The sequence below is a fragment of the Chrysochloris asiatica genome, unplaced genomic scaffold (genome assembly GCF_000296735.1).
Source record: "Chrysochloris asiatica unplaced genomic scaffold, ChrAsi1.0 scaffold00414, whole genome shotgun sequence".
NCBI lineage: Eukaryota > Metazoa > Chordata > Mammalia > Afrosoricida > Chrysochloridae > Chrysochloris > Chrysochloris asiatica.
The window spans coordinates 1302363-1318477 of record NW_006408932.1 but is presented as its reverse complement, the minus strand read 5'-3'; the positions used below and the strand labels follow the sequence as shown (position 1 = coordinate 1318477).

General features: G+C 40.0%; 1 pseudogene; it reads right to left on the bottom strand.

Moving 5' to 3' along the window:
• Nucleotides 1-16115, bottom strand: part of LOC102821400 — a 61340-nt pseudogene that overhangs the window by 8524 nt on the left and 36701 nt on the right.

The window sequence follows — 16115 nt, the reverse complement described above, 5'->3', positions numbered from 1 at the left end:
GATTTTTGTTTTTCTGACATTGAGATGCAACCCATACCAAAGGCTGTGTTCTTTGATCTTCATCAGTAAATGTTTCAAGTCCTCTTCACTTTCAGCAAATGAAAAGAAAGAAAGAAGCTGGTAGAATTCTACAATTCCATCATTACTGGCGTTAGGGGTTGCTTCATACATTTGAATAATAGTGGTATTTATTTGTCTTCCTTGTAGGTGTATGGATATTATCCTAAAATAAACAGTGGTGTACTTCAAGATAGATCTTGATATGTTCTTTTTGATGATGACTGTGACACTATTCCTATTCAAATTACCATTCCCAGTATAGTAAACCATGTGATTGACAGTTTCAAAATGCCCAATGCCAGTACATTTCAGCTCACTAATGCATAGGATAGGATAATATCCATATACCTACAGGGAAGATAACAATCTGTTCAAGTTATTGGAAGAATTCCATATCTGTGTCCATTCTAAAGAATGGTTACCCAACAGAATGTGGTAATTTTCGGACAATATCATTAGTATCCCATGCAATTAAAAATTTGTTAAAGATAATTCAAATAAGGCTGCACCCATACATGATAGAATTTTCAGAGGTTCAAGCTGCATTCAGAAGAGGTCTTAGAATGAGTTATATCACTGCTGCTATCAAAGGGATCTTGTCTGAAAGCAGAGAATAGCAGAAAGATGTTTATCTGTGCTTTATTGACTATAAAAAAGCTTTAAATTAAGTGGGTCATGAGAAACTAAATACAGCATTGTGGAGAATGAGTATTCCAGAACACAATTGTGCTTAGGAAGAATGTGTACATGAACCAAGAGGTAGTTATTTGATCAGATCAAGGGAACATCGAATGGTTTAAAATTAGGAAAGCTGTCTGCCTGGGTTATATTCTTTCACCATACTTATTCAATGTATATGCTGAGCAAATAATACAAGAAGTTGGATTATATGAAGACAAATATAGCCTCAGAATAGAAGGAAGACTCATAAATAACCTGTGATTTGCAGGTGATACAATCTTGCTTGCTGAAAATGAAGAATATTTAAAATACTTTCTTATGAAGATCAAAGACAACAGCCTTTGGTAAGGGTTGCACCTTAACATAAAGAAAACACAAAGACTCAACAGTGGATCAGTAAATGGGATCATGGTAAATGGAACAAATAGAAGTTGTCAAAGACTTCATTTTGCTCTGATTAACTAGCAACACTCAAGGAACCAGTAGTCAAGAAATCAAATGATGTATTACATTAGGTAAATCTGTTTCACAAGACATCTTTAAAGTGTTCAAGAGCAAAGAAGTCAGTTTGAGGACTAAAGTGTGGTTGACCCAATCCATAATATTTTTAATAACCCCATATGCATTCAAAAGTTGAAGAATGTATAAAGAAAACCATTGAAGAATTTGTGAATTTGAGCTACGGTGTTGGAGCAGAATGTTAAAAGTACCATGGACTGCCAAAAGAGCAAACCAATCTGTTTTGGCATAAGTATAGCCAGAATGCACCCTGGTAGCCAGGATAGCTAAACTTCACTTCTCCTACTTCAGACATTTTGTCAGAAGGGACTAGTCTCTGGAAAAGGATATCATGTTTGGTAAAATGAAAGATGAGAGTAATGAAAAAGACCCCCAAAGAGGTGGATTGGCACAGGAGCACCAGTGATAGGCTCAAATATAGTAATAATAGTGAGGTTGGCACAGAGCTTGTCAGTATTTTGTTCTGTTGTGCATAGGGTAGCTATGAGTTGTTACCTACTCAATGGCATCTAAAAACAATGTCTGGCGTTTTGATGTTTATGTGTTTCATTTCATTTTTCTATAACTTTTAATATTCCTGCATTCATACTTTGTACATTCCATGTTTGGATTATTAATGGGTGTAACATGGGAACACTGAATGGTTTAAAATTAAGAAAGGTGTGCAACAAGGTTGTATTCTTTCACCATATTTATTCAATTTATATGCTGAGCAAATAATCCGAGAAGCTAGATTATATGAAGAAAAATGTGGCATCAGGATTGGAGGAAGACTCATTAACAACCTGTGATATGCAGATGATACAGTCTTGCTTTTTGAAAGTGAAGAGGATTTAAAACATTTACTGATGAAGATCAAAGAGCACAGTCTTCAGTATGGATTACATCTCAATGCAATGAAAAAAAAAAAATCTTTACCACTGGACCAATAAATCTTATCAACAAAGAAATGATTCAAGTTGTCAATGACTTCATTCTTCTTGGATCAACTATCAACACTCACGGAAGCAGCAGTCAAGAAATCAAACGATGTATTGTAATAGGCCAATCTGCTGCAAAACACCTTTTTAAAGTGTTGAAGAGCAAAGATGTCAGCTTGAGGACTAAGGTGAGCCTGACCCAAGACATGGTATTTTCAATAACCTCGTATGCATGTGAAAGATGGACAGTGAATAAGGAAGACCATAGAAGAATGGATGCTTTTGAGTTATGGTGTTGGAGGAGAATATTGAAAGTGCCATAGGCTGTGAAAAGAACCAATTTTGGAAGAAGTGCAGCCAGAGTGCTCCTTAGAGGCTAAGATGACCAAATTTTGTCGCTCATACTTTGGACATATTGTCAGGAGGGACTAGTCGCTGGAGAAGGATATCAATTTGGTAAGGTGGAGGGTCAGAGAAAAAGAGGAAGACCCTCCAATGAGATGGATTGGCCAAGTGGCAGCATCGATGGACTCAAGTATGGCAACAATAGTGAAGTTGGCCCAGGATGGTGCAGTGTTTCATTCTGCTGTGCATAAGGTCGATGAGTCAGTACCGACTCGATGGCACCTAACAACAACAGCTCTTTCTTTTCGTTTGTGTTGTACACCATCAGCAAATGAATGGCCTGAAGGATTTGCTCCATTTGATTCATTAAGGTCAACTCTACTTTAAGAGGCAGATATTCCCCAGTCACATTTTGAATGCTCTCCAACCTGAAGGACTTACTTTCTGGCACTATACTGACATTACTGTGGTGTTTGTCATTATCATGATTCAATATTCAATATTCTGGAACTGAAAACTTTTCACTCTTATTCATAAGGTTTTCTGTTGGCTAAGTATTTGGAAATAATCCATTTCTCATTCCTAGTCTGTCTTCATCTGAAAGCTCATCTGAAACCTCTCCTCCTTGTGTAACCCTGTTGGTATTTAAAATACCCATGGCATAGCTACCAACATCACAGCAACATGCAAACCACCACAGTACACAAACTGACAGACAAGTAGGAAGAGAAAATAGGAATAGAAGGGAACTTTCTCAACAAATTTGAGGGCTAATGTACAAATCTAGCAGCTAACAATGCTCTCAATGTAGAGAAACTAAAAGCATTCCTTTGCCCTTTGTCACCACTCTTCTTCAATACTGTGCTCAAGTCTTAGGCAGCGAGAAAATGGGATAACTGCTGTTGCAATAAATGGATTGTGATTATTGTGATGAAACAAAGTGATACATTTGTTGAATGTAAAAATGATAATCTGTTGTTAACCTTCACTCATTTTCAGTAAAACATTAAATCAAAACAAAGAGACTTCAACAACAAAAAGTACATCAATATTTGGTTAGACATATTCTGTCTGTATTTTCTGAAGCACATGTAACAAAAGAAATAAGAAACTTGAAAAATTTGGAAGATATAATTTTTGTTACTGTTGTTTGTTTTTAAATTTAATTCAGGAAGTCCAATTTACCTGATACTACTGTCAATAATATAAGAAGAATATAAACTTGGTTGAATAAAAACAACTTCAAATGCAGCTTTGTCACAAACTTCTTTCCTGTAGTAAATAAAGCCCCTCTACCTTTTCACCAAAATATTCATCATCTTTATTGACACTTGAAGTTAACTACCTTTGCATGATTATCTAATCTCTGAATACTTCAAATAGAAGGGAAGTCTCTTCATTCATTTTACAATAGCAATGCTTTCTTGCTAATGAAGTGATAGGTTCATAGGCTTTTTTTTTATTTTAGTGAAGAACATACTGATCCTTAAAACAGCTTTATTGTCCCAGACTTTTGAGATAATAGCTATGTATTTGAGAATTATCTTTCATTTTAATATATGTTAAAAGTCAATATTAAGTTTTGATTCCTGTTATACTCTGCAAAAATCAATTCATTGCAAAGTAATCAAAGCATAAAAACAAATCAAAAAGAGCAATAGACAGATATCCTCTATAAGCACAATACAATGAAAATAGGATCATTTTAATTTAAATAAATAAGTTTTTAAAGTAAGTTATCTCATCAATAGAATTATTTAAATAATTTTGTAGGTATACTACATATATGCAACAAATGAAAGTAAACAGTAAAATAACTCTACTAAAATTAGTTGCCCTGACATTGGTACCTCATTTAAAAATGCCATTTGCAGTCTATTCACTTTACAAGTCATTTTATTAAACTAATGTTTAAATTATAGAAGAATTGATGCTTTTGAGTTACCATGTTGGAGGAGAATATTGAAAGTGCCATGGGCTGCCAAAAGAATCAATAGATCTGTGTTGGAAGAAGTGCAGACAAAGGCCTCGTTGGAAGTCAGGATTGTCAAACTTTGTCTCTCATACTTTGAACATATTATTGGGAGGGACCAATCACTGGAGAAGGATATCATGTTTGGTAAGGTGGAGGGTCAGAGATAAAGAGGAAGACCCCCAGTGAGATGGATTGGCAAAGTGGCAGCATCAATGGACTCAAGCGTGGCAACAGTTGTGAGATTGGCCCAGGACAGGGCAGAGTTTCATTTTCTTTTGCATAGGGTAGCTATGTGTCAGTACCAACTTGATGGCACCTAACAATAATAATGTTTAACCATATTTATACCTTAATTGTAGAGGTTACTTACATATTTTTGAAAACGAATATTTTATGTTGACAGATTATACAAAACTGTTGGCAAAAAATCTGTGAAAAAAGACAGAGCATGTCCAATAACAAAAATATAATTAGAATTTTGAAATTCCAAATATACCAGAACATTCTTCTATAGCACTACATCAAACATTTGTCAATGTTAAAATATTAGATATGAATGTAAACTTTCACTCTCTTATAAATGTATATATCAAACTTATTCCATAGCTTTTTCAGGGTTCCTTAGCTGACTTTTCTTCAAATAATTCATAATACTTATTGCAAAGTCATTTTCTACTAAGTTGTTCAAAATGCTTAAAAGGATGCTCCCTAATTAGCTGAATTTGTCTTCAGAATTTCTGTGCTACAGATAAGGTGCCTGCTTTTGAAGCAATATAACTTTGGTAACTGCATAAATTTAGTGATGCCCATTAAAAATAGTCATTTCAGTATAAATTATTTTGAGGATAATAAGAGAAAACATCAATTCATAGGAGTATATTATAGGAATTTTCATCATTCACATTTGACACATTGCATTTCAAATATTGTTTAAGCATAGATGCTTGGCAATTCATGTTTGTATTACAGAAAATAATGTGCAGGAATTAAGAGTGTGAACCATGACTGAAACAGCTTGGTGGTGGTTATGTGCCTTCGAGTTGGTTCCGACGCATGGCAACCCTGTATAGGGTTCCCAAGGAACAGCTGATGAGCTTGAACCACTGACCTTGGAGTTCAAATGGCTTTGCAGTCTGGCACATTAACCCAAAGTGCCACACCAGGACTCTGTCATACACCCCCCTTCAATATTGCAAGTGGAAGCTTGAAATTTTTCTTTAATTATTTCAGCTTGAGAAATACTGAGTGCATTTTTCCCTTTTGGCTTTCTAACTCCAGATCTTTGCACATTTCATTGTATATTTGACTTTGTGTTTCTGAGATACCCTTTCATTTATTATTATTTTTTAATAGCTCTTTTACCTCCTCATAGCTTCATTTCCTTATATTATCCTCTTTACTCTGAAGAGCAAGTTTCAGGATCTTTTCTGACATCCATTTTGATGGTCTTCCCCTTTTTTGTTCTTCCTCAACTTTACAAAGCATGATGTCCTTCTCCAGGACAGGTACCTCCTGGTAACATGTCCAAATATGAAAGATGCATTCTCACCATCCTTGTTTCCAAGGACCATTCTGGTTGTACCTCTTCCAACAAAGATTTATTTATTCTTCTGACAATCCATGTTCCTTTATCTGAAGAATATTCCATCCTGGTTGGAATTTTGAGCAACTGCAATCCAGAAGCAAATGTCCAGTCCCATCAAATTATAGCTATTACATTTGTTCACAGTACCAGTATCTTTATCTTCATCTGATGTTGTTTTGGTAAGCTTGCTGTTGTTGCTGTGCTTGATCCCATTGCTCTTGCCAATTTTACAATCCATCTCCTTGGGAGTCTCCCTCTATTTCTCCAGTCATCCCACTTTACCAAGCATGATGCCCTTCTCCAGTCACTGGTTCATCCTGATCATATGTCCAAAGTATGAGAGACTAAGTCTTGGCTTCCATGGAGCATTCTGTATGTATTTCTTCCAATACAGATTTGCTTAATCTTTTGGAGTCCATGTGTGAGGTGGAATGACCCGGAACACAAACACCCACATGTAAACATGTAAGGGTTTATTGGAGGTCTGAGGAAAAGAGAGGAAGGTGTTGCCGGGTGATGGATTTTTATACTGTGTAAAGAGGAGGGATGAGCTGAGATTAGTGGAGGTAGGTGATAGGTTGACTAGGGATGACCTGATGGTAGGGAGAGAGGAAGTTCTGGTAGGGAGAGAGGAAGTGTGGCAAGCAGCCATTTTATTATGCACGTGGATGAGGGATTCTATCATTCTAGTCTTTTGTTGTTATGGGTGCAGGGGCGAGATCATTTCTTCTGGAGCTGCTTCCTGTTAGAAGGAACCTAAGAGGAGGGAACTATGTATCTGTTGTGTTCTTCTGGCTGGCTAGCCCTGTAGCTTGACAGTGGTTAGTATCTGGCCATGAGGAATTTGCCCACCTTCTGCTTTTTAAAAGGCTCTTGTGCATTCCTGAAGAAAATTTTGAAGACAGTGAAACAGGCAGGGGCCAAATAACAGTATCAGGAGGATTATAGTTAATGGCCCTAGGAAGGGGAGGAGCCAAGGCCACCAGGAGGATATTAGAGTCCAACCATGGTTTGTTTAACTTGATTTTGTAAAGCAAGGAGGGTGTCTGCTACCCTCTCTATGTCACCATTCAGGCATAATTTTTGGGATATATGGATGTTCCTATTCCCCCCCACTCCCATTCCCACTCCTAGCAGGCTGCTAATTCCTATTCCTATGGCTACCCCTATTGCTCAGTGAGTGCAGTGAGAAGGGAAGAATATGGTATTCATATTGGATGGGGGTGAAGATTCAGGCCACAGGGATTAAATATGTGACCCTACACAGGTTTGTACGGGTAGACATTTGAAAATTTCTTTTCCACATAAGAAAAATATTCTTTGCAGCCCACATGTTGGGTTGCTTACCTTTGTTATGTCAGTGCACCAGGGGTTTGGAAGGGAGAGGGAGGAAAGGTTAGTGATGCTGTTGTGGTTATGGATTCAGGTGTTGTTGTTGTTATGTGCCTTGGAGTCAATGCAGGTGAGGTTGGTTGAATTACTGAGGCCAATCTCCTTGAGGAGAGGTCCTATGTATTGTATGGTGATTGTATTAGGATATGATTTAGGGACTAGGTCAGTGGTAACAGCTAAGAACCCAGGTCCCTATAGGACAAACAAACACAGTATGAGGTTTTATTGAATATGGTTCCTATTTCAGTGATTAACGTGCATTGGGGTCAGCGGATGCTGTCAGGATCTAGCCACATTCATAACCCTTTATATCTGGGTCCAGCTGTTGTGTGAGTTCCTTGCAGCTTCTATACTGATCTTTTTCCTTGCTGCATCTGCCCCCTCCCTCCCACCCCCATCTGTCATCCTTACTTGGGTTTGATATGTCCAGCAAACAAGCTTGTTCCACCATCTTTTGCAAGCTGTGGATTGGGAAGCCATGCAGTTAAAGAGTTTGGATAGGTACCGTACTCTGATGCCACAAAACTGCTCTGGTGACAGTTGTTTGTCCCAGATAGCAGGCAGAGTGCATAAAGTTTAGGACACTGGAGCAATACATGGCTGTGAGGGCTTGAGCATGTTTTGCCATTTTGGCTAGGGCACAATCTGATCCTCAAACTTGAGATAAAGAGTATGGAGAACATACTGGGATGATAAGTCCCACTATGAGGAGAAAGAATAAGGCAAAATTTATTTGAGAATGGTGAGGCCACTCAGGGGTTGAGACAGTGAAGAGCCCTACTTCAAGAATGATAGATAGTGCCCCAAAGGGGGCAAGGAAGGCCAGGTGGCAAGTTAACATGGAGGTATGTCTACGGGAGTATGTGGAGGTAGGGCTTGCCAGCAGAGGAAAAGATTGTCAACAGAGAGATCTCATTGGGGGTATTCCTCTCCTTCTCTGACCCTCCACCTTACCAAACATGATATCCTTCTACAGCAACTTCTCCCTCCTGACAATATGTCCGAAGTATGAGAGATGAACTTTGGCCATCTTGGCCTCTAAGGAGCATTCTACTTCTTCCAAAATTGACCTATTGGTTCTTTTGGCAGCCCATGGCACTTTCAATATTCTCCTCCAACACCATAACTCAGAGGCATCAATTTTTCTACGGTCTTCCTTATTCACTGTCCAGCTTTTGCATGTATATGAGGTTATTAAAAATACCGTGGCTTGAGTCAGGCGCACCTTAGTCCTCAAGCTGGGGTATAATTTGAGGGCAGCTTTGAACTCAGCTAGAATGTCTCATCCTAGGATTGGTGTAGGGAACTTGGGTAGAACTAGAAAGGTGTATGCGAATGGGGTGTCATTAAGTGAGCATGCTAGGGGTTCTGTGATGACAAGTCAAGTAGGGACTTCATCAACCCCAACTATCAATATAGGGATAGGGTGTGTCTGCCCTAAGTATTCTGTTAGAGCTGAGTAAGTGGCCATGGTGTCTAAAAGAAGAGACTGGCTTACCTGAAACATGGACCATTACCCTGGGTTCACTGTGAGTTATTTCTATGGGAGCCGGTGATCCCAGGCACCTTCAGTTGTCTGCGGCCAATCCTAGAAGCTCTGGTAAGGCAAACCCCTTTATTTGTTGGGACTGGGGGGCTATTGATCCCTTCCTTCTCTGGAGAAAGGGGCAATCAACCTCCCAATGTCCCTCCTGTTTGCAGGCGTGGCATGGGGCCAAGGGTAGGATGAGGGTTGGGGCAGTTTTTTGCCCAATGACCTTCTTGGTTACATTTGAAGTGGGGCCCAGGTGATGCCCCAGAGGATATTGTGTCATACCCCTTCTTTGGTCTGGAACCCTATAGAACATTGGCCAGTAGCAGGAATTTTGCCTTGGCTCTTTGGACCTCTTCATGTTTTTCCTGTTCTTCTCTACCATCATAGACCGTGAAGGCCACGTTTAAGAGGTCCTGTTGATTTGTTTGGGGACCCTACTCAATTTTTTTAGTTTCCTTTTTATATGTCTGGGGCCGACTGAGAGATGAAATCAGTGTTAATAACTGTTATACCTACTAGGGATGTTGGATCTAGTTTGGTGTATTTTATAAGGCCTCCATTAGACATGACAGAAATTGGGCTGGGTTTTCGTCTGACTTTTGGGTGATATTTCTAATTCTGTCATAATTGACTGCCTTATGAGCAGTTTTCTTTAAGCCTTCTGCAAAGCAAAGAATCATATGATCTCTAAGTCCATGGTTGATGTGGCGTGGTTGATAATCCTAAGAGAGATCTTCTCAGGGGAACTGCTTGAGTTCCCACTGGCTTATCGTTGCTCATAGCATGCACCTCATCAGCAAAAGTCTGAGCCACTATCCAGACCCTTTCCCTTTCATCAGGAGATGGTGTGGAAGTGAGAGTGATGTAGAGGTCATGCCAGGTGAGATCACAAGATTGAGTGAGGTATTTGAATTGTTTGATGTAGGTGTCTGGATAGGGAGAGATATTTCCTAGCTTCTTTTCAATTTGTGAGAGTTCAGATAGGGAAAAGGGAACATAGACATGGACAATGCCCTTTGCCCCAGCTACCCAGCATAACAGCTTCAGGGGTGAGCAGGGGTGGGTATTAGGATCGATGAGAGAGGTCTCGGGACCGAGTATGTAGTGGAGAGGGAAGGTACAGCAGAGTAGGTAAGGCCAGATGGTGGAGGAGAGCAGGAAGAGGAGGAGGACAGTGCAGAGGAGGAAAAAGGGTTGTACGGAGGGGGAAGTGCAAGTGGGGGATGGGCATGGTCTAATGAATCTAAAGAGGAAGCGTTGGGGAGTGAGGTTGGGTCTTGGGTGGAGGGTGGTTTCTCAAGGACTAGCAGGATTTGAGACGGGGTGAAAGTCAGACTGAGAGAAGGATGAGAACAGAGAGAAAAGAAAGACTGTATGTAGGAGACCTCAGGCCACTTGCCGCTGCATTGACAGAGTTATCAAGGTCACAAAGGATATTGAAATTGAAGGTGCCATTCTCCGGCCATTTGGAACCATTATCAAGTTTATATTGAGGCCACTCTTGATTACAGAAAAAGAGTAAGAATCCTGGCTTGATATCAGCTTGTAGCCCTAGAGTCTTAAGATTGCACAGGAGGCAGCCCGAGGCTGGAGAGTTAGGGTGAGAATCAGGAAGCCTCTGAGGAGAAGGGCAAAAAAAAAATCCTCATCTCTATTGCCAGACCACTGAGAGAAGAGGAAGGAATTGAGCTCATGGGACGTCCCCCGAGAGCAGCAATCCTGAGCCACAGTTGAGAAGAGTCTGTCTGGCCTAGCGCTAGGACTTATTTTACAGCACAGAGGACCTGAGAGAGGGATGCATGCCCAAACACTCACCCTGAGATTGTTGACTGGTGTGTGGCTGTAAAAGTGAACAACAGCAATGGATGAGGGTCCCTGGGTGGGTGTTTGGTAAGCAAGTTCAGTAGGGACAGCCGGAAGGCAGATCAACCCAAGAGCTGGGGATCATCCTGGGTCCCGGCAAAGTCCCTTCTGGGTTTCAGCACCATAAATGTGAGAGGGAATGAACCAGAACACAAACACCCTCATGTAAGGCTTTGTTGGAGGTCTGAATAAAAGGGAGGGAGGTGTTGCTGGGTGAAGGATTTTTATACTGGGTAAAGAGGAGGGAGGGGTTGAGATTAGTGGAGATAGGTGATAGATTGACTAGGGATGATGTGCCTGTAAGGAGAGAGGACTTTCCAGTAGGGAGAGAGGAAACGCAGCATGCAGCCATTTTATTATGCATGTGGATGTGGGATTCTATCACCATGTACTTTAAATATTCTTCTCTAGTACTGTAACTCAAATGCATCAATTATTCTATGGTCTTCCTTATTCAAGGTCCTGCTTTCATATGCATATGAGGTGATTTTAAGTAACATGTCCTGGGTAGGCACACCTTAGTACTCAAACTGACATTTTTGTTATTGGACACTTTAAAGAGGTCTCATGGAGCAGATTGGCCAAGCTAGGTCAACGTGGTATGAGCTGTAAGTTTGGAGTTTCACATACACCATCCTGCACTTCAGATCCACTGACCTCTTTACTCTCAGCCATAAACCTCAGGAATTAGGTCAGTGCTCATGGTCTCAGGAGTTCACAACTCCCTAAAATTTCAGACCATTCAGCCCTTCTTGAGCTCTCTCATCTTAATATCCATGGGTGCCAATAGAACATGTCCAAACTCAGCCCTTGTCTTCATTCCTGTATTTTCCCCATTTCCACTCAACAAGTAGACCAAGGTGGTCCACAGCCAGCATATTAGATGACTCACCAGTTCTCTTTAACTTTCAGTCCTAGAAGAGGGTTTCTCTTATGGGCAGACTTGCCTTGATACCTCTCTGGCCAAACAGCTTGTTTCAAATTCAAAAAGCCAAGCAGTCCTCTTTTTTTTTTCTTTTTCTTTTCCTGCAGGTCTTTCTTTGAATCAGGAATTTCCTGTTTGCTCAGCAATTCTAGGTGGATATGCATGCCTTTTCAAATACAAATACACTAACTCTGAAGGTTCTGGGTGGGGCTCAGAATTTCACCTAAGGCCTGTATTTTAAAAGGCCTAAAACAAAAAGGAGTTCTGGTAGCGCAGGGATTACGAATCGGGCTGCGAACCTTAAGGTCAGTGGTTCGAAACTACCAGCCGCTCCGCGGGAGAAAGATGAGGCTTTCTACTCCCGTAAAGATTTACACCCTTGGAAACCCTGTACAGGGTCGCTATGGGTCGGAACCGACTCAAAGGCACTTAACAACAACAACAAAACAAAAAGCTACTTCTGGTCAAATTCTAACTTCCCTATTAGGCAAATCTTTTGCTTAAGACCTTTTTAAAGTGTTGAAGAGCAAAGATGGAAGCTTGAAGACTAAGGCGCAAGTGACCCAAGCATTGGTATTTTCAATAATCTCATATGCATGTGGAAGCTGAACAGTGAATAAAAAAGACTGGAAAAATTGATGCTTTTGAGTTATGGTGGTGTAGGAGAATATTGAAATGCCATGGACTCCCAAAAGAACCAACAGATCTGTGTTGGAAGAAGTACAGTCAGAGTGCTCCTTGGAGGCCAGGATGGTCAAACTTCGTCTCTCATACTTTGGACATATTTTCAGGAGGGACCAGTCGCTGGAGAAAGATATCATTTTTGGTAAGGTGGAGGGTCAGAGCAAAAGAGGAAGCTCCCCAGTGAGATAGATTGGTAATATGGCAGCATGAATGGGCTCAAGCATGGCAAAAATTGTGCGGTTGAATCAGGAAAGGGCAATGCTTTGTTCTGTTGTGCATAGGGTTGCTATAAGCCAGTACCAACTCAATGGCACCTAACAGCAACAACAACAAAGTGTAAGTTGAAGTTGGGTTTACAAACTCTCTATAATCATAATTCACAATATTCATTTTCATCACACAAGCACGTGTACTTTCTAATAGTAGGCAGAAGAAACCAATACCCATAGAGTTTGAAAACATTCAAACATAAAACTTTTGAAAGCACTTAAGTGCAATCTTTTCTTCTCCACACTTAGACTAAATCCATTCATATGCATATAGCACTAGGCCTCTGGTGGAGTAGATCCAGTAGTCCCTGACCCTTATCCGTCATTTATTTTAACCAGCTTGACATCTGCTTTAGGAAATTCCAGAAACTGCATTTCTGCCCTCAGATTATGTATTTTATATCTCAGGGTCGCTATGGGTCGGAACCGACTCGACGGCACGTAACAACAACAACAACATACACCCTCGGAAACCCTGTACAGGGTCGCTATGGGTCGGAACCGACTCGATGGCACTTAACGACGACAACGATTCCTTTTAGTCATTGTTGATGGTATGCCATGGAGTTGGCTCCAACTCATAGTGACCTGGCATAGGGTTTCCAAGGCTGTAAAGCAGAAAGCCTCATCTTTCTCCCACAGAATCACTTGTTGTTTTGAACTGTTGACTTTGAATTTAGTAGCCCAACTTGTAACCACTAGGCAACAAAATCCATACTAACTATTGAAAAATAAAAATATTTACTTCCCATGCACCTTGGTTCTTTCTGTTACAAAACCTCATGCTTTCATAAGTGTGGAGCCATTGCGATGAATCCAGCTACCAACACCAACCTCAAAAACCATGTGGTACCCATCTTTTGGAGGATGAGTTGGAATTGGCACCAATGGCTTCACTAGTGGTAAAGAGAATCAAATTCAAAATCAACCAAAGGTCAATTCCTTTCAAGTGCAGGTTAGACATGCTTCCACCCTACAATATTCTTTACCATATTCTGATACCAACTATCCCTCCCACAGCATTCTTTGCTTCAAATCTGAGTTTGATAATTCATTCCAATGTCTATACAGAACTCGTAATAATATTCATGACTATAAATTTTATTAGGGAAATGAGCAGGTTACAATTCAGGTTCAAATTCAACTCAGGATGCAGCAGTTCTCCAGTCAGAAATGGCTCTTGTCTGTTATACTATTGGCATGCCCTACTCTTGTCTTCGGCCTCTCAGTTATGTGGTCCCTTGGCCTCTACTTCATTCTGTGGGTAGGCATAGAGCCCTCAAATGCTGTCTCTCCTTGCTACTGCCACTGCCCTTGGTTTTGCCATTCCCTTTGCCATCCCTTCTGTCATTGTTTCTCCCATCACCTCTGCCATTGCCTCTGCTTTCACTATTCTTCTAGGTAGGGATCTCGGTTCACTCATGCTCATTCTTCTTGATGGTCCTGGGATCTTCCCTTCTTGCTTCTAAGATTGCTCATTTATACCTAGCATAATGGTAGATTTCTGTGTCAACTTGATGAGGACAGGATTTCTAGATGTTTAGGAGTTGGGATGTGCTTATTTCCATGGTGTTGAAAACTAACACAGGCATAGTTAACTCTATGGTAAGTGGCTATCAATAACTATACCATAAAAGGGATGCTTACATTTGGTGTGGCCTTTTCCCAATATAATGGACACGTGTGTGGGACTCTCTCTCTCTTCCCACCAGGACCTGGGATTCTACAATTGTAAGATAATAGATGTCTCTTTATATATATGTTGTTGTTGTTAAGTGCCGATCTGACCCATAGCAATCCTGTATAAGGTTTCTGAGGAGCAGCTAGTGAGCTTAAACCACTGACCTTGCAGTTCAAATGGCTTTGCAGCCTGGCACATTAACCCACAGCACCACATATTTCACAGGTTTTGTTTCTCAAGAAAAATGGTCTAAGACACCTAGTTGGATGGCAAAACTAACCAATCTCAGCAATAGAGTCCTGTATAACCCAATCACTTGCTGGGAATTAAGACATTGGATAGAAAAGCCATATCAAATTCAAGCCTCTAGTTCTTCATCAGTTTGTTAAAAGATTTCAATTAGTATTCCATCAATTCCAGGTGTCTTGTTCTGTGCCAATGACTTCTTTAAATCTGGGTACCATTGTTTCCTGATCATGCGATACCTCTTGAAATTGTTGTGAACATCAACTATTTCTTTTTGGTATAGTGATTCTGTATACCTTTCATCTTCTTTAGATGCTTTCTGTGTCATTCAATATTTTGTCCATGGAATCGATATTGCAAGGTGAAAATTAAATTTTTTCTTTAGTTCTTTCAGTTAGTGAAATGCTGAATATGTCCTTCCTATTTTGTTTCCTAATTCCATGTCTTTGCTCATTTCATTATAACACTTGACTTTGTCTTCATTAGCTGCTCTTTGAAATTTTCAGTTCAGCTGTTTTACTTCCTCATTTCTTCCATTTTCTTTTGCATCTTTATGCTAGAGAGCAACTTTCATAATCTCTTCTGACATACATTTTGCTTTTTTCTTTCTATCCTGTCATTCTAATGACCTTTTGCTTTTTTGTTATATGATGTTCTTAAAATCATCCATAATTTTACTGGTCTTTAGTCATTAGAATTTTATGCATCAAATCTATTCTTGTGATAGTTTCTAAATTCAAGTGGAATATGTTCAAGTTTATATTTTGGCTATCATGGACTTATTTTAGTTTTCTTCAGTTTCAACCGAGACTTGCATATGAGCAAGTGATGGTCTTTTTGTTATGTCTGATAATACTTAAAATTTCCATCTGATAATACTTAAATAGTCCCTCAGATGGAAGTCCTGATGTGGCACTGTGGGCTAATGTGTCAGACTGCAAAGTCTTTTGAACTGCGAGGTCTGTGGTTCAAGTTCACTAACTTCTCCTTGGAAACCCTGTACAGGGAGGTTATGGGTCAGATTCGATGTGATGGCACTTAAGAACAACAAATTCCCTCAGATGTCAATTTTATTACTGTGTATTCCATATGGTGAGGTCTAGATTTTTAGTCACCTTTTAAGTATTTGCAATGGATAAGTCATTGAAGGCTTTGATCTTCTTCAGGGAATCCTTCAAGTCCTCTTCTCTTTTAACAAGAGTGACGGTATCATCTGCCCACTAAAGGTTGTTAATTAATCTTCCTCCAATCCTGACACTGCATTATTCTTCATATTATCTAATTTATCAGATTATTAGTTCAGCATATAGATAGAATAAGGAGCTCTGGTAGCGTAGTGGTTACGAATTGGGCTGCAAACCTTTAGGTCAGCGGTTTGAAACTACCAGCTGCTCCGCAGGAGAAAGATGAGGCTTTCTACTCCTGTAAAGATTTAC